This window comes from Perca flavescens, chromosome 23, assembly GCF_004354835.1.
Source record: "Perca flavescens isolate YP-PL-M2 chromosome 23, PFLA_1.0, whole genome shotgun sequence".
Classification (NCBI taxonomy): domain Eukaryota; kingdom Metazoa; phylum Chordata; class Actinopteri; order Perciformes; family Percidae; genus Perca; species Perca flavescens.
In genome coordinates this window covers 1,562,349-1,586,398 of record NC_041353.1, presented here as the reverse complement: position 1 = coordinate 1,586,398, position 24,050 = coordinate 1,562,349, and the positions used below count along the sequence as shown (strand labels likewise).

General features: G+C 41.4%; 1 protein-coding gene across 1 annotated transcript in view; it reads left to right on the top strand.

Moving 5' to 3' along the window:
• Window positions 1-4,490: 4,490 nt before the first annotated feature.
• pthlha (parathyroid hormone-like hormone a) overlaps window positions 4,491-24,050 on the top strand; it is a 61,480-nt gene continuing 41,920 nt past the window's right edge. Inside the window, exon 1 of the mRNA XM_028571144.1 lies at window positions 4,491-4,563. The gene's annotated coding sequence lies outside the window, so the exon portion shown is untranslated. The remainder of the gene's footprint in view (window positions 4,564-24,050) is intronic.

Genomic DNA, 24,050 nt, shown 5'->3' with positions numbered 1-24,050 from the left:
AGGGCCGGCGCCTATTTTTCACGCAACATGCAAGCGTGTTGGAAGCGTTTCCAGACAAAATAGAACACAAAAAGATGTCATTTTGACAAAAATGCATTTAATAAATGACATGATGTTTAAAAGTCTCAAGGTTTTCACATAAATGCATAAAAAATTAATAATAATAAGACGTTGTAATCAGATCAGTATATGTTTATGTTTATGGGAAACATCCATGTGTCCAGACAAGGCTAGCAGCAGCAGCAGCACCGCGTCAGACACCTTTCTGGTGTGTAAAGACAAAGAAAACGCCACGTCTTTAGGAGACTATAGCGGCAGGTCCGTGTGTATTGATTCCAACGGGGGAAGTGGACGTGAACACAGATTATGAGCCATTCTTTCGCCCCGTAGTCACCAAAGTAAATATTGGAGCCATTCTTCAACAAGACGCATATCTATCACATGGTGTATAGAGAGAGAACAGCAGTCTTTGGAATCGGCTTTGGCCGCGATTCTGGAAGACTTGGAGTTCAGCTTTTCTTTGAGAAAAGAACAAAGAGAAGCTCTGAAGTCATTCTTAAAAAAGGAAGATGTGTTTGGAGTTTTGCCGACTGGATACGGCAAAAAGTTTAATCTATCAACTAGCGTTGCTCTGATTGGTTGTAGCGTTATCCTATTGCGTGCAGAGAGGATTTGAAAGACAACCGTTTATCCCGCCCCTCGGATTGAGCCCTGATCAATGGGGAGTTCCCAGACCCAACATCTGGATGTGGGGCTGGCTCGTCAGGCTATCACTAGCTGTAACTGTAAGTGCATACAGTCGCTCTAAAGCATGAATGAGACGCCATAAAATACACGAGACTTCCTGTATAAGTAAAGCTACAAACTGTATTTTATTTATGTAAATTACTGTCTTTTTACAAGAAAGTTATTTCCACGTTTTAACAAGATATTTTTACGTTACCATGAAGTTTCAGTTTAAAATTCCTCACATAGAAGAAGTTTGTCAGCAGCATCTGGACCCCCCAGACGTCAGCGAAGGAGGGGCTGCTGGGAAATCTGCCAGCTGGAGGCAACAGCAGCTTCTCAGGAGGTCTGAGAGCCAGAGGACTCCGAAGAGACCCACACAGTTTCTGCACGTTTCAACAAGTCAAATTTAAGACTTTTTAAGACCTTTTTTTTTAAGACCAGTATGAATCAAATTTAAGAACTTTATCACAACATCAACTGAGCCATAAATTTAGTTTTTTCAAGCCAAGTATTGTTAAACTTGCACTTCCCCAAAGCTGAAGAATAAAATCTCTTTTATGTCTGTGGGACAATCTGAAAGAGACTCGCGGCAATAACACGAAAGCTGATTGGCTGCAATAGAAGTTGCATGTTTGTCTCATTTGTAGTCCTAACACAGCAAATTATATTTGGACTAGCGAGAGAAAGAACTACAACACCACGGAATAAAAAAAGTTAGAGGCAGCGTTGCATGGATGTAGGAAAACTTAAGACCTAGAACACCATACTAAGATTTAGATTTTTCAAATTTTACACTTTTTAAGACCCCCGCGGAAACGCTGTCAGACTTTACTGTCCTGTTTGCATTCAGGTTTGGCCAAAACAACAGTCTTAAAGGGGAACTATGCAGTATTTTTTTAGCTTAATTTACCTTAACTGAACATCTTCAGAGTCAATGGAATGGTTACATGACTTTTTTTGGGTTGAATGGTGGTCGTCTCGCTCCCCCCTAGCGCCTGTGAGCGGAAAAACCAGCCTCGCAACTTTGGGCTGGCGAGCTGCCGGCCTCAGCGTCAGGAAGTATGGCGTGATATCAGGTCTCGCAGTGTAACAAATTGCTTCACTGAACACATACGCCCATTCAGGAACCGGCTAACAAGGTAGCGATGGAGTTTTTCACACTATCATCATGGCTGAGCCGGCAAAAAAGAAGCAGAAAGCTAGGAAAGCTTTATCGGAGGAACAGAGAGAGAGGAAACAGCAGACTGACCGAGAGAGGAGTCAGACACTAGTATACATAGGACCTGCGTTTTCAGAATGGCGAGGACTTAGACAAACAGAAGGCTGCAAATCCGATGCTGACCTAGCGTTCTTGCTGTTGCACTTGTAAGTATCTTTGAGATAAACTCAGTTTAATCTTTGTATTTCTTGTTATTGTGACCTCAGGATGTTTGCTATTGTCTGTAAAGATTTTTACTGGGATTGCTGTCTGTTACTAGCTGTCCATGGCTCAGTGCAGGCCTAGGTAACATACATTACCTGCAGGTCTAGGTAACATACATTACCTGCAGGTCTAGGTAACATGTATTACCTGCAGGTCTAGGTAACATGTAGACCTGCAGGTAATACAGGTCTAGGTAACATGTATTACCTGCAGGTCTAGGTAACATGTATTACCTGCAGGTCTAGGTAACATGTATTACCTGCAGGTCTAGGTAACATGTATTACCTGCAGGTCTAGGTAACATGTATTACCTGCAGGTCTAGGTAACATACATTACCTGCAGGTCTAGGTAACATGTATTACCTGCAGGTCTAGGTAACATGTATTACCTGCAGGTCTAGGTAACAGGTATTACCTGCAGACCTAGGCGATTTCATTACATAATTCCTAATGGAGATCTTCTCACACTCAAAACACACATTTCTCTGTCCAGCTCGTTGATTTCTATGCTCTACGTTAGTGAAATTGACTCCGGAATACAGTGATCTGCGGGAGTCCCGAAAAATTGTCACCCTCTAGTACGGACTGAAGTAAGGATTGTGCACTGGTAGCTGGAGAGATGCCAGTTTACCTCCTGGGCACTGCCAAGGTGCAAGGTGAAAAGATGAGGACCCAGAATCGAGCCTTGAGGTACACCACAGGTACATGACGCAAATGAGAATACGGAGCTATAGAATAATCCATGTTTATAGAGTAGATTGGGTTTGTTGTTTACTGTATTATATCCTGTGTGATGATCAGTATGGGTGACATTTACAGTCCAAAAAAAAGCAAAACATTCCACAGACACACATAAAGTACCGATCACACATCAAAACTTTTCCATTTGTAACATCGAAACCTCCACATGAAACATGCTCGAGAGATTGGGTGGAAACCCAGTCTGTCTGTTTTGAAAGTGGACACCTTCTGTCAGTGTGTGTGTGTGTGTGTGTGTGTGTGTGTGTGTGTGTGTGTGTGTGTGTGTGTGTGTGTGTCTGCTTTGAACACAGGGAGGAGTGTGCGATCAGTATCAGCAGTGACATCACTGCGTCTTGATGTTGTGTTTGTGTTCAGACTGTTTACATGGGAGCTGCTCTCCAGACACACCGTCACTCTGATGATGATCCTGGGTGGTGTGTGTGTGTGTGTGTGTGTGTGTGTGTGTGTGTGTGTGAGTGTGTGTGTGTGTGTGTGTGTGTGTGTGTGTCTCTCTGTCTGTCTGTGTGTGTGTGTGTGTGTGTGTGTGTGTGTGTGTGTGTGTGTGTGTGTGTGTGTGTCTGTCTCGCTGTGTGTGTGGTTTAGAGATGGTAACTGGGGGGGGGGGTTGAATAAAGAGACAGCAGAGTGTCTCCACCCGTCCGGAGACGCCTCAGTGAGATGATGTCATGTTTGACGTGTTGGTTCCACGATGCAGCTCGTCGATCATCCGAGTTGGAGATTCTCCTGAAAAAGTTTCTCACTGATCCTGTGATCCACGTCTGACTCCTGCCGATCCAAAATAACCGTTTTATTTATATATATATATATATATATATAAAAACGTTTTTAGTTTTCAACCTGGACCCTATTTCCCTATACAGTACAGGCCAAAAGTTTGGACACACCTTCTCATTCAATGCGTTTCCTTTCTATTTTCATGACTATTTACATTGTAGATTCTCACTGAAGGCATCAAAACTATGAATGAACACATATGGAATTATGTACTTAACAAAAAAGTGTGAAATAACTGAAAACATGTCTTATATTTTAGATTCCTCAAAGTAGCCACCCTTTGCTTTTTTTGATAACATTTTTGTTTTTAAAATGTGGGGGATTTTTTTTATGTTTTTGTCTATTTTTTTCAGCGATTTTTTTTTTAATGTTTTTGTCGATTGTTGTCCCAGGTTTTTTTGTCAAATTTTTTTTACAAAATCTTTTTCTTTTTCCAGCGTTTTTGAAGCTTTTTCCAACATGTTTGTCATTTTTTTTCAAATGCTATCAAATTAAATGAAACACCCAAATTCAATAAAAGTAGTGAACTGATCCTTTATTTTACCTGTGAAGACTAATGGTTCTATGGAAACATCTACGCTAGTTTCTTTGACAATTGGGTTAAAAGAAACCCAAATTTCTGATATGGAAACTTTTTAAAAAAATGGGTCAAATTTGATCTGAGGTCAACAATGTTGTGTTTTCCTGCCTCTGTTATTGGCTGCCCCGCCCTGATGGGTTCCACCTGTTCATCATGTCACCTGTCCCTCGTTACCTTGTGTATTTAGTCTTATTATGTCATTCCCTGTGCCGCTCCTTTCTTGTGGTTTTTGCCTGCTGTAGTCTTGAGTTTTCTAAATCGTCTTTGCCTGCCTGCCTGCATCAGGAAACCTTCTGTTAGTAAGCCTTTTTCATTTAATTACATCTTTCTACTCTGCATGCTGCCTCCTCGTTGCTCCTCTCTGCATTTTGGGTCCAAGCCTGCAATGGGGGGTGGCAGTAGCTCAGTTTGGGGGGTGGCACAGTGGTGTAGTCTACGTGATACGCAGGTATATGCAGTATACTACACTAAGAAACATATACCCACTTAAAAATGCCCAATGACACGCAACAACATACTTTGCTTTGTAATTTTGATATATTGTGAATTATCATCTGTGTTTTTCTTCTTCACATAGGCTAAATAAATGTATAAATTGGTGCATAAAAGTGTGTCAGAATGGAGAAAATTAAGTCGTTGATGCTCAAAACTTGGGGAAGGACACTCAAACCCCCCCCACTATGAAATGCCTCCCCCCAAAAAGGCCCATTCTAGCCCATATATACAGTACAGGCCCATACATATACAGTGAATCACTAAAGTAGTTAGATATATTAAACAAAAGCAAATTTAAACTGTTTTGGTAAGCCTGGCCCTGAAGCTATACTGCCGCTTCAAGTGACTGCAGCAAACGTTAACGTTACAGAAACTACAGGAAATGAGCGAGATGAGGCTGAGACTTTACGCTGTAACGTTACAAAGTCCCTATGGCGTTGTCGCTCTGGGACACATCGCTCTGGGACGGGTGAGTCTAATGCTGGGAGGGAAAAAAAATTACAGAATACTCACTACAAAAAACTAGATTAAACCACTGAGTTGAACTAATGCCGAACTTTTCACGTTTGTGAGTGTTTTGTATATATTCTGTTTCCTGTCTTATTTTGAAGTCTGTCTTTTCTCCCTAGTCTTGTCTGATGTTTGCTGTGCGTTCTGTGAGTATTTGAATCCCTGTCGTGGATTGAACCTATGGATTATTGTTTCCAGTAAGTGTTTGCTTGTCCATCAATAAATCTCTGTAAACTGCATCTGGGTCCATGCCTTGCCTACCTTGCGTCAGATCCTGACAGAACTTACACCAAACGACTTTTCAACCGATTCCTCTGTCTCAGACTAATGTGTAATATCTGAATGAACCCGAGAGTCTTGCTAGAGTCGGAGGGGGGGCTCCCATCGTCTCTCGTTGTCTCTCATCGTCTCCTGTCGTCTCCATTGTTTGGTGAAAGGTCATGAAACTCTGTGCCAGTCAGTCTTTCTCCCGTCTGGACATTCAGACAAAATCAAACTTGTTTGGTATTTAACGCTTTGTTGCGTAACTTTGTGATATTAAAGTGCTCATATTATGCTCATTTTTAGGTTCATAATTGTAATTTGAGGTTGTATCAGAATAGGTTTACATGGTTTAATTTTCAAAAAACACCATATTTGCTGCAGCTCCTCTTTTCACCCTGTGTTCAGGTCTCTGTTTTAGCTACAGAGTGAGACATCTCACTGCTGTAACATCTTTGTTGTCAGTCGCACATGCTCAGTACCTAGGTAAGGACTACATGAGCTAGCTAGCTGTTTCTCCAACTTCGGCCTGTACAAGGCAGGATTAGCCGGGAGACTTCTTCTAAACGAGGGCACACTTCCAACTTAGCGTGGAATACCTGCAGGACAGGGACATGGAAGTAGTTCTATACATTTTATTTTGTAGATTAGGGTGAATTTGTGTGTGTTGTAGCAGTGTTTTGCCATTGAGAATGAGCTAGCATGCTAACGGTTAGCCCCCTAGGACCCTCGTCTCAGCTAGTGACATAGAAAGCCGTGCAGATTTTGACCAGCTGGTGCGTGATTAATAAAGGCTTATATCATGTCATCATTTTGTTGTCATTACTTAGAATTCCTCATGGGTGCAACAGAAACTACGCACTATACCTTAAAGTCTTGGTAGTGAAGTTAAATGATGTGAACATTGTCAACAACCAATGGGTGCGCTCCATGCAGCACCAAACAGGAAGCAGGAAACGGCTAGAGCCAGTGTTGTTTATGGTTGCTGTGGCGCCGTGCTAAGCTAAATGCTAAAGAGGGAAAGTTGCTGATTTTCAACCGTTCTGAAGCGAGTCATCCAACGGGAGTTTTACCAGCGCATAAACGCAGACCTCCAGGTACTGTAGACCTTCATCTGCATTAAGGCTGGGGTCGGACCGAAATTTTCTGTCCGAGCCTGGCCCGCGTCCGACAGAACCGTGACCGATCCCGGGCCAAGCCTGACAGGCATCAAGAGATTTAAGTCCGAACCCGACCCAGCCCGACACAGTTAAAATCTCATTTTTTCTCATACTAATGACACAATGTAGGCTACGTGTGTGTTTGTGTGGAAAGCTTTTATTAAGCAGCTGTAAGGAAGGAACTCAGAAATGTCAACAGATGAGGTCATCAGCACAGTGAGGTCATCAGCACAGTGAGGTCATCAGCACAGTAAGCGTGCACACGGGGCAACAAGCGCACGTTAACACAGGCGCACACAAGAGGCCCAATCATATAATTGAAATAAAATTAACATATGCCTAGACAACTATGTGGAAATACTTCCACACAGTAGACTTTCCTTCATTTTCTGTGGTTTTAAAATCTCCTGAGGCCAACTTCTTTTTAACATCTTCCATCGTTGCGGTGCGGAGTGCAGGCTGCCTGATGTGCACGTGTTTCTGCACACAGGAAGACGGATGTTAGGTTAATATTTTAAATTTATTTTAATCACAAAAACGAACATTTGAATCAAGTGAAACAGGCCCATTACATAATAAGCTGTTTAAAATTTTAAATGTCCTAAGGCTACCGCACTGATGTGACCGTCCGAACCCGGCCCGGCCCGTCGGGTACCGTCGGGACCCGTCGGGCTCGGGTCGGGTATCCCAGCCTTCATCTGCATGTACGGCAGTCACAACAGAAAATCTGCAGACTTCCCTTAAAGTTGCCAGCTAACGCTAGCGGTACCTAGCTAGCTTGGTTACATTTTTCAGAAAGGAAGCTAGTTGTAGTCTTGGAATGTGTAACGCTGCAAGATCTCCAGTCTCCAGTCTTTTAGTGTACAGGAGGCATACAGTAACTATGTTGGGATTGGCCAGTGAGCTGCGTCCTAGATTAGGCAGCAAACTCTCATGTGCACCCCACCACCCCCCCTCCCCAGCTTGCACAGTTGCTCTTTCTAGATAGGGATTCTATGCAATGGGACACATTGCAATATTGGATGCCTTGATAATGTTTTTGTATATTTTTCTTATTTATTTTCTGAGTGTGTGTATATGAAAGTGAGTATCGTTTGAGAGGCTGCACAAGCAAATTTAGTTTTATGTCTATTCTTTAAATAATGTCTTTTGACAGTCCGCCGATGTGGCCAGATGGCCAGCGCGCCGATGCTAACCGGCTACTGGTTCGGCTCCAGGTGCAGAGACAGAAACCAGTCGAGTGAACACTTTGTGTGACAGCTTCTCGCCTCTTTTCTTCACACAGCTTCCTGTCTGTCTTGGGTTTGAACTCTTGTGTGCTGAATGGCGGGGCATCGGGTGTTGATGTTGGGATTGGCTCCGACGGTGCTTGGATGGGTGTGTGCATCCAAAAAACTAAAAGCTCTGACACCGTTAGGGGAATGCTCACATTTACAGAGATTGTTTGCAGGTTGTAGTTTGACTGGAATCTGCAGCAGGGACACAGATCCTGCTTCTTTTACAGGGTTCATTCACTCAACTCTCAGCTTTTAAATGTTGTTTTATTAAAGGTCCCATGACGTGCTGCTTTTTGGATGCTTTTATATAGACCTTAGTAGTCCCCTAATACTGTATCTGAAGTCTCTTTTTATATAGACCTTAGTGGTCCCCTAATACTGTATCTGAAGTCTCTTTTATACTGTATAGACCTTGGTGGTCCCCTAATACTGTATCTGAAGTCTCTTTTATATAGACCTTAGTGGTCCCCTAATACTGTATCTGAAGTCTCTTTTATATAGACCTTAGTGGTCCCCTAATACTGTATCTGAAGTCTCTTTTATATAGACCTTAGTGGTCCCCTAATACTGTATCTGAAGTCTCTTTTATATAGACCTTAGTGGTGCCCTAATACTGTATCTGAAGTCTCTTTTATACTGTATAGACCTTAGTGGTCCCCTAATACTGTATCTGAAGTTTCTTTTATATAGACCTTAGTGGTCCCCTAATACTGTATCTGAAGTCTCTTGAGGGTGGGGGTGTGCCCATCCTCCTCCACCCCGACCAACCTCCCTACGCGGATTTTCGGCCTTTCATACTACTCGCTACGACTGTCAATTGACACGCAATTGCAAGGTAATGCAATGCCACGTCCTATTTACCTGGGAACTCGGTTTTTAACGAGGTCAAAGTCAGAAACACGACCTCGGATTTACGAGCTCGGAACTCGTACAACCTCGCGGTAGCTCGAGTTCAAAATCCAACATGGCTGTTCCCCCTGTATCAACAGTTGTGAAAGCTAACATAAAGTTATGAGCCCTTCTGTCTCATTTGTGTCTCACTAAATCAGTCGTTCACAAAGAAATGTCCACCTTCTATCTGTGGACATGTTGTTACGCTGTTTGCATGCACAAAACACAGTGTAATGCATTGTTATCAACTGGTTGCTAACAATAGCTAACCGGGCTAGAGCTAATGAAAACTGTCGTTACACGATCCGTTCCGTAAGATATTACGGTTTACGACCTGTACGATCTGTTCCACGCTAGCCTATGGCTAGCCTCCACCGGGAAGCTAACGTTAGTTTAGCTAACAGCTAATTCGGCTAACCGCTAGCTGACAGCTAGATTCAGTCTAAAATGACGTTAGGTCAAACTTAATGGGAAAAGCAGACTACAGCTAGATTAAGACTTTACAGTAATAACAATAAAGACAAGTGTTGAGTGATTGTATTTTAAATGAGCACAAGTAAAGTAGAACTGACGTAGCAGCTGTTATATATGTTAACGTTTATTTTTACGTTTTATTTTGAGGGTCTTTTAAAGTTATTACATGCTGTCTCAGCTAGAGGTTAGCCGAATAAGCCTGTTAGCTAAACTAACGTTAGCTTGGCTGTCGACCGGAAGCGTAACTAACGTTAGCTTCGCTGTTGACCGGAAGCGTAGAACAGATCGTGCAGTGTCGTAAATCCTCGTACAACTGCACATGCGCAAAATGTTCGGCGCATGTGCAGTTGTACGAGGATTTACGACACTGCACGATCTGTTCCACGTTTCCGGTCGAACCGATCGTGCAGGCAGAACGAATCGTGTACCGACAAAAACAATGAAAATAATGGAGGCCAAACGACGTTCATAATCACGCTAAAAAGCGAGTATGCGTCTTGATAACACACCAACAACGGCATACGAATTGGTGCGTCAAACATACGCCACTTATTGAGATCAGTCTGTGACCTTGATCTTCTGAATGGAGAACAGAAACATTTGCTCAGGATTGGAACAAGCTTTTGTTCAGAGCTTTTGATTTTTTTTCTTCTCTAAGTTAAACGTCACGTCCCATTACACGCGCCTTGATCCCGTCCTCCACAATAATGCTTCCCAGAGCTGTGGAAACGTCTCGAGGCTGCCTGTTGGTCGGGGCTGGCAGGGAGCGCTAACAACGCTGTGTTCACTGGACACACACACACTCCTGACACCGAGGCGAACACACATCACCGCCGCTCTGTCTTATGTTTAACTCTTGTGTTGTCCTTGTGTTTTTTCATATCAGAAATATGGGTTTCTTTCAACCAAATTGCCCAAAAATAACATGGATGCATGCATGTACGTTGTATGGAAGCCATGAAAGATTCTTCACAGGTACAATGAATGATTACTTCCATTAAATGTTGGGTGTTTTTATTCAATTTGATAGCATTTAAAAAAATAAAAAAAAATAAAAATGAAATGGTTTTACTAAACTTTGACATAAACTGTGATCCACTCAATATCCTCTGATCTTAACTATCAGTCCAAATAATTTGATAATTTCTGTGTTTTTATTACACAAAAAAAATGAAGGCATGAATAAAAAAAAAAAAAAGAGTTGGGGGAGTCACAAAAAATGTCATTAATTTTGACCGAGTTCACACAGAGGAGACAACATGAGGGTTAAATGGCTTTATCTTTAGATGCCACAAACTGCTCTCAACACTTCACATCCTCACAATACCAGGACCTCTCCTAAGTGGAATGCAGCCATCATTAATGGTTTAATACCAGGGTCTCTCCTAAGTGGAATGCAGCCATCATTAATGGTTTAATACCAGGGTCTCTCCTAAGTGGAATGCAGCCATCAGTAATGGTTTAATACCAGGACCTCTCCTAAGTGGAATGCAGCCATCCGTAATGGTTTAATACCAGGACCTTTCCTAAGTGGAATGCAGCCATCAGTAATGGTTTAATACCAGGGTCTCTCCTAAGTGGAATGCAGCCATCATTAATGGTTTAATACCAGGGTCTCTCCTAAGTGGAATGCAGCCATCAGTAATGGTTTAATACCAGGGTCTCTCCTAAGTGGAATGCAGCCATCAGTAATGGTTTAATACCAGGGTCTCTCCTAAGTGGAATGCAGCCATCAGTAATGGTTTAATACCAGGGTCTCTCCTAAGTGGAATGCAGCCATCAGTAATGGTTTAATACCAGGGTCTCTCCTAAGTGGAATGCAGCCATCAGTAATGGTTTAATACCAGGACCTCTCCTAAGTGGAATGCAGCTATCATTAATGGTTTAATACCAGGGTCTCTCCTAAGTGGAATGCAGCCATCAGTAATGGTTTAATACCAGGGTCTCTCCTAAGTGGAATGCAGCCATCAGTAATGGTTTTGAATACATCTGTACTTTTCCTACTAGGACATGTCAACATGTCTGCCGGGAAAAAGGTCTATTGAGATCCCAGGTGAAGCAAGAAGCTTTCCCGTTTAGACCGGTGTGTTGTGGATTTAATAATAATGTCATGAGATGTAAACGTGAGGCTGACAGACGGTGTAAACAGTCTGCTTGAAATTCCTCACATAGTGAAAAGTTGTGAAACTCGCTCCTTTTGTGAGGTTTAGATAAAGTTTTGACCAAATCATTCCAGTGGCGACTCCACATATCTGTCAGGAGTAACGATTCAATCCTATCTTCTTCTGGGAACAACAGGCCTGCTCTCTGACCCAAATGTTAATCACGTCAGCAGGCACTTTCTCTCCGAGCTACTCAGCCAGTCCTCCAAAAACATACCACCACTTATGGGTACACTTTGGTTGCCTTTTGACAGGGTTTTTTGGACCGTTATTTCAACCCTTGTGTTGTCCTACCCATCGTTTTAAATAAATTACAACTTTTTTTCAATGTTTCTTTTTTGTTTGATACTTTTCCTGATGTTTTGTCCAAGTTTTTTGTCACTTTTTTTATGTTTTTGCCCATTTTTGAAGCTTATTCTGACATTTGTGTCACTTTTTCAACGTTCTTTTGTCTTTCTCTCTTTTTTTTTAAATGCTATAAAATAAAATAAAACACCCAAATTCAATGACGAGTGAGACTTACTTGTGAAGAGCGTTGTAGGGAACCATCCACAATATTTTCTTTGACAATTTGGTTGAAAAGAAAACAAATTTCTGATTTATAAACTTTTTAATTTGGCTCAGTGGTAGAGCGGTTGCCTGCCAATCGGAAGGTTGGTGGTTCGATCCTTGGTCCTTCAGTCCCATGTCGAAGTGTCCTTGGGCAAGACACTGAACCCCGAGTTGCCCCCAATGCTGCTCATCGGAGTGTAAATGTGTGTGAATGATTATCTGATGAGCAGGTGGCACCTTGTACGGCAGCCTCGGCCACAGTGTATGAATGTGTGTGAATGGTGAATGGTTCCTGTACTATGTTAAAGAGCTTTGAGTAGTCGTTAAGACTATAAAAGCGCTATATAAGAACACTCCATTTACATTTAAAAATGGGTCAAATTTGCCCCGAGAACAACAGGAGGGATAAATGTAATATATGTATTTGAATATTTAGCACTTTCTTTCAAAAGTCCATGTAATCATTTTCAGTCATCGATGGATTTTTTTGTAAGTCTTTGGCGGTATACCAACATTTGTCGCCTTTTTGCATTTTTTTTGCATTTTTTTCTGTGTTTTTTGCCTTTTTTTTTTTTATAGTTTTTTATTTTTTTTTACCGATTTTATGCTTCTGCGTTAAATCTATGCCGTGGCTACGGCTACGTCCGTCGGTACGTGGAGATACTGACCCTAGGCCGTAGCCTGACGTCACCTCTCAAAAAATGTAAAACTACACGTAGCTCGGCCTTGGCTTGGTAGCGTTGCATTTCTCCCCCGACTCCATCCATTTGTCCTCCTTCTCCATCAACAACATGAGATCAAGGAGAGGGTTAACTTCTCCTGGTCCACATCTCCCACCGTGGTCAGAAAGAACAGGAGGAGACTCTTTAGTTCTCTCACTAGGACTCTAGAATCACTACTCACTCTGAAGATAATCACCATCACTCTCTCACTCACCTTACCACACTCAGATTAACACACACACACACAGAAAGACACACACACATGCACAAAAACTCTACCACGCACATAGACAGACACATACACAAAGACACACACACTTAATACGACCCACAGGAGCGTTTCATAAGTTTGGTCCCAGTTTGGTTTGGTCTAAGCACCAATAGTCTTACATTTCCAGGCCTTCCTCCACAGCGCTGCGGAGGAAGGTCTGTTTAGTCCACACAGCATTACTGGATGGGAGAAAAACTTGCTCTGCTTTCTTGGCCTTTCTTTAAACCAATCACAATCATCGTGGGGCGGGGCTAAGCTCCGGTCGGAGCCACGGTGCCTCTGCTAAATAGTCTCAGGAAGGAACTTGTTTTGGTGGAACATGTGTACGTTCGAAAGTAGTTTTAGTCGTGCAACAGAAAACTCAGACTGGACAGATAGTCTAGCTAGCTGTCTGGATTTACCCTGCAGAGATCTGAGGAGCAGTTAACCATAGTCCTCACAAATCCACCGGAGGTTAGAACGCCAACACAAAGACACAGGAAGGGGACGCCTAAAAGACATTCATCCGGTGGAATTTCCTGCAGCACCAGAGCGATACCAGAAGTGGAACATTGTGGATATAGACTAAGGCACCAAAACTACTACTTTAAGTATGTTTAAAAGATGGAGGGCTGGGTTCAAATCAGACGTTACTTCGCTTCCTGAAGGTTACCGCGTGACGCAGAATGTGACGTAGCTCCGTTTGTTCCCTGAAGTAAAAAAAAAAAACCTTTTCTGTCCAAACAGGACATGAAGTCTGGTCTCCTGGGTGAAAATCCGTAAGTACAGTACTTAAATAAATGTCCTGCGTGTCAGATAAACGTGCTGTTCCTCTCTTTTGAACCGCGGTTTGTTCTTTACTGCCTCTCGGTCACGTTGTTGTGACATTAAGTCCTTCTCTGTGGGACGTGTTCACACGCCCGCCGTGCCAAACAGACCACAGGGCGTCGGGCAGATTTATATTCATTAACAGTCGCCCAGAAAAGTTTTCCTTTTTAATGTTTTCAATTATTTCTGCATTAGAACAACTTGAAAAGCACTCAAACCAAACTGGCTGGGCCTGCAGAATCCACAGCGTCGGGATAATGAAACGCTGCGGGGTCAATAAATAATAACGGCCTCGGCGCTGACAGTAAAATTATCATGAAGCCGTTTAATTTTCTCAGTAATCTGGAGTCCAGCGTGTGAAAAATGTGATCGGAAATCCTACAAATGGCTTCTTGTGTGACTTTTAAAATGACTGAAATGTCTTTTCACAGAACATGAAGTGACCCCCAAAACACAGCGGCTAAAATCTCGTGTTAGCGTCACAATTAGGTTTATTGCAGTGGTGTAGTCTAGTTTTTGTAGTGAATATACTGTTTATTTTCCCTCCCAGCTTCATATTCGCTCGTACCAGAGCGACAACCTCATGGGTTTTTTTGTAACGTTACCGCGTAAAGCATCAGCCTCATTTTCTGTAGTTTCTGTAACGTTAAAGGTCCCATGACATGGTGCTCTTTGGATGCTTTTATATAGACCTTAGTGGTCCCCTAATACTGTATCTGAAGTCTCTTTTATATAGACCTTAGTGGTCCCCTAATACTGTATCTGAAGTCTCTTTTATATAGACCTTAGTGGTCCCCTAATACTGTATCTGAAGTCTCTTTTATATAGACCTTAGTGGTCCCCTAATACTGTATCTGAAGTCTCTTTTATATAGACCTTAGTGGTCTCCTAATACTGTATCTGAAGTCTCTTTTATATAGACCTTAGTGGTCCCCTAATACTGTATCTGAAGTCTCTTTTATATAGACCTTAGTGGTCCCCTAATACTGTATCTGAAGTCTCTTTTATATAGGCCTTAGTGGTCCCCTAATACTTTATCTGAAGTCTCTTTTATATAGACCTTAGTGGTCCCCTAATACTGTATCTGAAGTCTCTTTTATATAGACCTTAGTGGTCCCCTAATACTGTATCTGAAGACTCTTTTATATAGACCTTAGTGGTCCCCTAATACTGTATCTGAAGTCTCTTTTATATAGGCCTTAATGGTCCCCTAATACTGTATCTGAAGTCTCTTTATATAGGCCTTAGTGGTCCCCTAATACTGTATCTGAAGTCTCTTTCCCAAAATTCAGCCTTGGTGCAGAATTCCAGCCATTAGAGCAGGGGTCACCAAACTTTTTTCTCTTGGGGCCACATTATCATTCCTCACTGTGATGGGGGGCCGGGCCAGGTCAGCTATATAACAGAATTGTATGACCCAGACCAAAATGACCACCAGCAGGCCTCATTGTGTAGCAGAGATTACTAGCCTGGCACAGCCCTCCCCACTACTATATCCACACTACTATATCAACACTTGATTCCTGGAACATATTAGTTTATCTTTACTAGTGGTTTGCAAAAGTAGTAATCAAGTCTTCACATTTTGTTTAAATTTGAAATACCTCAGCTATTCCATTCATTTATTTTCTAATAAAAATAACAACGCTGTCAAGGTAAGAAACATCTGCCCAGTTGAGGTGATTGACATTGGCAAAGGTGAGTGAAAAATTATAAATTATAGGTAGGCCTGTTGATATTAATATTAATAATAATTGTGTGCAGCACTTAATAAAGGGAAAATAAATAGGCCTATAAAATTAATTAATTAATTAAAAAAACATTGATATTATACATGAGTAATAGAACATTTAACAAGAATAATAGAACAACCAGCCAGCTCTTATGCCTATCCAGGTGAGAATGTTCAGTAAACATTTTTAGGTCAAGGTGAAAATGACAGTGTTTCCTCTATGTTGATTGGCAAGTGGCGGTCCGCCACGGTTCGATTTCTCCCGCCACGGTATCAGAAATGTATATACAAAAAGCCGTCTATCAGCCGTGATTGTAAAGAGCACGTCGACGGAGAATAGCGCAGACTCGCGCTTCACAACGCCAGTGGGCAGCGGGCCACTCGGAGAAAAGGGAGAAAGAAAAAAGAGACCGGCTGTCTGGAGGACCCGGTTAAGATGGCATGTGTGCATTCTTGACAACTGTAAGTCGTATAACGTATATTATCAGTTCATTGAAGCCTGTATTAGTAGTCTATAGTTCTTGCACATTTTTAGTTTCACCTTCACCTGCTAAGCTAACTTGCACGTAGCTGTTGATTCAATACAATGCCCTCAATATCAGATCATGGCATAGTAGGCTAAACCCGGATTATTTCATACATTCATGAAACCTATTGGGGGGAAATTCATTCAACATAATTCACAGCCAAATAACAATTAAAAGTATGTTATTTGAACATTTATAACCTAACCTAACCTGGCTCTGCTGTGGTGCGCCGCTGCACTTTTTTTCCTCCATAAACTCATCTCTCAGCTCCTCTGCCAGTCGCTGCATGAACTTCCTCCGGGACATTTTACAGCTGGTCCACTCCTTGGAGAGGATGTGTGCAGTTGTAACATGTATAAAGTTATATGATTCCAGCCAGTTGTAACATGTATAAAGTTATATGATTCTAGCCAGTTGTAACATGTATAAAGTTATATGATTCTAGCCAGTTGTAACATGTATAAAGTTATATGATTCCAGCCAGTTGTAACATGTATAAAGTTATATGATTCCAGCCAGTTGTAACGTGTATAAAGTTATATGATTCCAGCCAGTTGTAACGTGTATAAAGTTATATGATTCCAGCCAGTTGTAACGTGTATAAAGTTATATGATTCCAGCCAGTTGTAACGTGTATAAAGTTATATGATTCCAGCCAGTTGTAACATGTATAAAGTTATATGATTCCAGCCAGTTGTAACATGTATAAAGTTATATGATTCCAGCCAGTTGTAACGTGTATAAAGTTATATGATTCCAGCCAGTTGTAACGTGTATAAAGTTATATGATTCCAGCCAGTTGTAACGTGTATAAAGTTATATGATTCCAGCCAGTTGTAACATGTATAAAGTTATATGATTCCAGCCAGTTGTAACGTGTATAAAGTTATATGATTCCAGCCAGTTGTAACGTGTATAAAGTTATATGATTCCAGCCAGTTGTAACATGTATAAAGTTATATGATTCCAGCCAGTTGTAACGTGTATAAAGTTATATGATTCCAGCCAGTTGTAACGTGTATAAAGTTATATGATTCCAGCCAGTTGTAACGTGTATGAAGTTATATGATTCCAGCCAGTTGTAACGTGTATAAAGTTATATGATTCCAGCCAGTTGTAACGTGTATGAAGTTATATGATTCCAGCCAGTTGTAGCGTTCTGTTCTTCTGATTCAGCACCATCCACGCCTTGGTAGCCTACGTTACCGACTCTGGCTTTGCCTTTGGCCCATCGGTGATGCATTGCCCACACGTGTTACTCGAGACCACTAGTTACGTTTCTCTGACAGAGACTATGATTATTACTAAACAACCAAGATGCATCTTCAACCACGCGAAATATTAAAAACAAAACCGTGAAAATCTGAGTGGTCAATATGACAGTATGGCCAAAATAGGTAAAAATGATTGTATTTTTTTGCCTTTTGTGTAATGTACAGTGTATATAAAAACTATTTTAAATGAAAAACGTTATTACACATATATTTCAAAACGGTCAAAAGGACCATCCAGGCTGTTCTAGTGTAACCAAGCCTTGGAGTTATTTTTCCAAAAGCCAAGAAAAATCAAATGCGCACAGCAAGGCTGCCAACTTTGCCACTGAGGCAAATATGCAATTAGTTTCATTATGAATGGTTTCATACTATAGCCTACTTTGGGTTTTGGTTTCCCTATGAAGAATTTCTTGTAAAATTCATTTTGTAGACCTACAGTTCCTCAAAAATACAGTTCAATCAAAAGGAAATTAAAATATGCCTCATTGTGTGTGAATAGAGGTGAATCAATGTGTCAGCTGTATGTGTCAGCTCTGTTTAATACGTAAAACATTTCCGACGGATCTGCCCCCACTGCTAAAAAAAATCCTAGAGGAAACACTGCCCCTCAAAAATAGGTAATTGAGCACTGTAGTGGTTATGATCATATCAGTGACTATGTAACTACATGGAACAACAAATGATGCCTGTTTCTTGTAAAGTAGCATTACAGAAGGCTGTAGTCTTGCGCTGAAGTCCCGTGGGAATTCAGTAATAGCAGGAAAAGGTAAACAGCAGTGTGCAGATTGGAACGTAGTGTGTGAAGAGTGTTAAGAAATCTCTAAAAGACGTGTTCGTTTGATTTCTGTGGAGGAAGGAGAAGCCGGGGTCCAATTGAAAGATTAAGCAAAAGGTTTAATGAACAACACGATGAAAACGACATGACAAAGACAAATGATACACTGCAGCTGACAGCGGACTACAAGACATGCTTCTCCTTGTGGAGTCACATAAAAACAGCCATGTGACATGACAAAACAAATACACTGTAAACAGAGGACTACAACATGCTTCCTCTTGCGGGGTCACAGTTGAAGTCCCGAATCTTTCTCAGGATCCGAATTATATTCCCTACACCTGGGTGTTTCCTCAAATGAAATATTGGTCAGATGTCTCTCAAAAGAAAAGGTGTAAATTCTGTGTCTTGGGGCCACACCCAGTCACAGGATCTTACCGAGGTGATGTCAATTGTTTCCCAACTACAAGAGTACACATTCTTTGTCCTAAACTAGTCTGGCCTAGCAGGGGGTGGCTCCCCAAAAGTCGGAAACAATAGGTCTCCGTGTGTGGGGACAAGGATCTTTCTCCAGAATGCTAAATGACAGATATGAGCTAATTAATTCTTTAGAAACTAGGTTTGGGGTGAGGAGTAACGTAACTATGGAGCTAGAGCTAGCCTTCAGGAACTCTATTACTGTACAAGAAACGGGCATCATTTGGTCTGTTTCCATGTAGTTACATAGTCACTGATATGATCATAACCACTACAGTGCTCAATTACCTATTTTTGAGGGGGGAAAAAACTTCAATATTTCGCCGCGAAAGCATGAACTGTCCTCTGGAGGACCTCCACCAGACCAGCGGGCGCCTGTGGATTGTTGTCGGCTGCGGCAGGCGAGGGAGGCGGGGAGGAAGTAGAAGGATGCCGGTCGGGGCTGCTAGCCTGGCTAAGGAAACTACCACAAAATACGCCACTGCAGAGACTCATATTCACCAACGCCAGATGGGTCGCACATAAAATGGAGATATATAAATATATATATATATATAGAGAGAGAGAGAGAGAATTTATGCTACAAATACATACGGAACTGCTGCGTGATGATTATTACCGGAGCCTGGCTGAACACACTCACTCATCCCAGATGGCAGCTAGCAGCTAAGAGGGTAGGTGAATTTAAACAATGGCTAAGTTGCTAAATGCATCTTGTTGTCATGTAAGGGCCCTGTTCACGTTGCACAGACATTTTAATTGCATTTTGTGTCTGTTAAGAGGCACAAAGACACTCTTTATCTTATGGCCCCATAACTTCCATTTTAGCTGAGTGGGAGCTCTCGGGATTAGCTGCAGCAGCTCCGTGTTGCTAGCACCGATTCGGTTCTTTTTTTTGTTATCGACAATACTCATATACATATAGCAATCAAAATTAACGTTAAAATTGCCTGGATTTTAAAGTATTATTTAATGTTGAAATTAACATTAACAAAGATGAATAAATGCTGTATAAGTGCAGTTCATTATTAGTTAATGTTAACTAATGTAGTTAACTAATGTTAACTAATGAACTGTATTGTAAAGTGTTTTTGCTACCTATTTTGTTAAACTATGTCACAGAGAAAAGCAGACAGCAGCACGTCTTGCCATTTACTGAATATGGTGCTTCTTGTGTTCAATCTGTCATCCCTCCATCATGCCAGGGCTCCTGAAGGCACCCTGAAGTGAGGAGAGGAGACACAATTCATCAACAAGTACAAATCCAGCTTACCTACATATGCTACTGATCTTGATTACCATTATTCTGTATTATTGTTGTGCTTTAGTTTTGAGCCTAATGCTCATTTCATTCAGTGTTTCCTCTAGGATTTTTTTTAGCAGTGGGGGCAGATCTGTCGGAAATGTTTTACGTATTAAACAGAGCTGACACTTCGCTGCAACACAAACAAATAGATTGATTCACCTGTATTCACACACAATGAGGCATATTTTCATTTCCTTTTGATTGAACTGTATTTTTGAGGAACTGTAGGTCTACAAAATGAATTTTACAGGAAATTCTTCATAGGGAAACCAAAACCCAAAGTAGGCTATAGTATGAAACCATTCATAATGAAACTAATTGCATATTTGCCTCAGTGGCAAAGTTGGCAGCCTTGCTGTGTGCATCTGATTTTTCTTGGCTTTTGGAAAAATAACTCCAAGGCTTGGTTACACTAGAACAGCCTGGATGGTCATTTTGACTGTTTTGAAATGTATATGTGTAATAACTTTGCTAAATAAAAAAAATACAATCCTGCTGGTATCTGACTTTTCCTAAAAGAGTCTGTATTTTCATTTAAAATAGTTTTTATATACTTTACATTACACAAAAGGCAAAGAAAATACAATCACTTTTATCTATTTTGGCCATAGACGGTCATATTGACCGATCGGATTTTCGTGGTTTTGTTTTTTCATCTTTTGCGTGGTTTATTGTCTTTGTGTTTTTGGTGCGTAACGCTGCGGCAATTCTGTTTCTAAAGCACCTTTCATTGAACATAAACTCAAAGTGCTTCACATTAAAAGACAAAATAAAAATGCTCGCCCGAGGTAATCAATGTTACCGAATGTGTTCAGGTCATATCCACGGACCAATCGGCTATCCTGACCTTAAAAAATGTTCAAAACACCAGGACACTAACGTGGAAAGTGCTTTTACTAAACAACTAACATTTAGAAACCAAAGCACGCTCCATTTTTCCTTTCCCGTTTCCGCAGGTCCTTCTGCTTCTTCTTCTCCTCTGCAAAAACACGACCGCGTTGCATTGTGGGTATACGGGAGTAACATGTAGGCCATATCGTATGTGCTCTCAGGTTAACTGTGTTTTGTGGGTATTTTATAGTACAGACTATAGTGAATGAAATTAACCGTTGAGACTTTGAACACAACACACTTTATAGTCAAGGGTGTGACTTTGGGTTCAACATTGTGGGGGGGGGGGGGGGTTGAGATCTCCAACTATCTAGGGAGGTCCCGGGACATTTCTGCATCGGTTTGAGAAAAGCAAAGAAAAGAAAAAAACATGGAAAAAATTGAAGAAGAAAAAATGTCATTTAAAAAAGCGACAAAAACAAAAAGAGGCAAAAACGTTGACCAATGAACAAAAACTTGGAGAAAGCTCCAAAAAAATGAGGAAAAAAAACCCTCAAAAATAGTCAGGGAAAAAAACTCCAGAAAGGCCACAAAAATGTCAAAACATTTCACGAAAAAAAATCTAAATAAGCAACGAAAAGTTGAAGACGCTACAAAAACATTAAAAAAAAGCAGCCCAGAAAGGATTAACTTTTTGAAGTTTTTCTCATTTTTTTCTGGCATTTTTGAAGATTTTTCCCGATATTTTCGTCACTTTTTTCTTACATTTTTCAACGATCTTTTATGAACGCGACAAACGACAAAAAAAAGCAGCTCGGAAGGGATTACTGGGGGGTAAATAACACCTATGAACAGTATATAGTGCGTTATTTCCGTGATAGGGAACCGTTTCTGTTTCCCTCTCCAGAGATCTGCAGGTAATGTAACACACCTGCTGACAACACACACAACACAACACACAAAGTCAGCCTTGTCGCTGTCGCCGGGAGCCTTTCACTGAGGCGGCAGATACATACACACACATACACACACATACACACACACACACGCACACACATACACACATACACACACACACACACACACACACACACATACACACACACACACACACAGAGACAAACAGACACACACACACACACACACACACACACACACACACACACACACACACACACATACATACATACATACATAAACACACACAGACACACACACATAAAGAGAGACAAATAGACACACACACAGACGGAGAGACAAACAGACAAACACACACACACACACACACAAACAGACACACACACAGACAAACAGACACACACACACACACACAAACACACACACACACACACACAGACACAGACAAACATATAAACATATATCTGCCAATTGGGACTACAGATGGAAATTAGCCTTTGGGCTATAATCTGGCACTTTTACGTGTACTGCTGTACATGTTCATTAAATGTGCATTGTCCTTAAATAAATAAATAAATAAACAAACAGACACACACACACAAACACACACACACACAGACAAACAGACACACACACACACATAGACACGGACACACACACATACACACACACGGACAGACAGACACGCACAAACACACACACAGACACGGACACACACACACACACACACACTACCAAATGGAAACACACTCTACCACACACACACACACACACACACACACACACACACACACACACACCACTCAGAGACACACACACACACACACACACACTACCACTCAGAGACACACACACACACACACACACACACACACACACACTACTAAGACATGAAGTAACATGCCCTTCTACACGTGTGACCCCTCTAGATGAAAAGTTAATATATTCATCCACATTCAAGTCATATTTTGCTGTTGAATATGTCTGGAACTTAAAACAGGGCTGGCCCTGATTGGCTGGCAGTTTAGGCAAATTACTTTTGGAAATTTAGAATATTTTGAGAGGAAAAACGAAGAAACTTTAGAAAAAAAAAATATTTTATTGATTTCTTTTTGGGGCATTATAGGCCTTTATAACATAGGCCAGCTGAAGATGTGAATGGGGAGAGAAAGGGGTGTGGGGGGGGGGATTGACAATGCAGGCGTCCCAAAAGTTGGAATATTTTGAGGTAAAAAAGGTTGAAAACATTTAGAAAACAGTTGGAATATTTTGAAAGAAATGTCAGAAAAACTTCAGAAAAAAAGTTGGAGTACATTCGTGTCTAAAGGATCTGAAATCTGTCCAGTTCCTCTTGTGATATTTCTCTCTGGATTCAGTAACTCCCAACCTTTAAATGTTAGAAACGCTGAAAATAACCCCCCCCCCGAGGTTGACCTCAGGACGGTGACCCACTGAGCAGCTACAGTTTCTATCTCTGGATGGGTTAGTTTCTCCCCGAGCTGTGAAGACACAAAACCACCGAGCGATGGTCGGTCTGAGCTGTCTGCTCTGTTATTAAAGTATTATCCAATCAGCCTCGTCTGGCTTCCAGGGATTCCCCCCCCCCCACACACACACACACACACACACACACACACACACACACACACTTTTACATCACCAGAGGTCAGTCAGTCATTTTAAGATGAGTCACAAAACTGTTTACAGTTATCCTAGAAGTTTAGCGGCAGCAAATGTAATTTGCAGCCAGGGTCAGTCTAGCAACTCTCTGTTGGCTTGCGAGCTGGAAAAACCAAACTCTAGTCGGGCCAATCACATCGTGTATAGAGTCGGTGGGCGGGGCTTATGGCTGCTGCTGCTGGTGAACAGTGGTCTTTGGAATCGGCTTTGGAGTTCAGCTTTTCTTTGCGAAAAGAACACCGGGCGTTTCTCAATACCAAGAATGCAAAGTACGGACTTGTGTTGTTGGGGAGAACGTTCTTGCTGGTTGTTCTTGGAAGAATTAACTCACAAGTTCACAAGCTCAGAAAACGCTGTTAACAGTTTGAGACGATGAGTTCTTCCTGTTATTGGTCAACACCCCCCAGCACAGAGGCTACCTGCAGGGCTCCAAAATACCAGCTAGAAATAAAAACCACAACAATAGAACCACTTGGTATTAAAACAATCTCCGGACAAGAAAACCTCATAATGCTACAACTATTGCAATAATATTGAAAGTAAAACTAATTGAGCTTTAATTTTATTGCTTATGGTTTAGCTCAAACACCCCTTATAAGAGTGGAACGCGATCCCTGTTATTAGTGTATAAGTTTAAGTCAGTTTAAATTCAAAAAATAAATAGCCATATGCACTGGTGT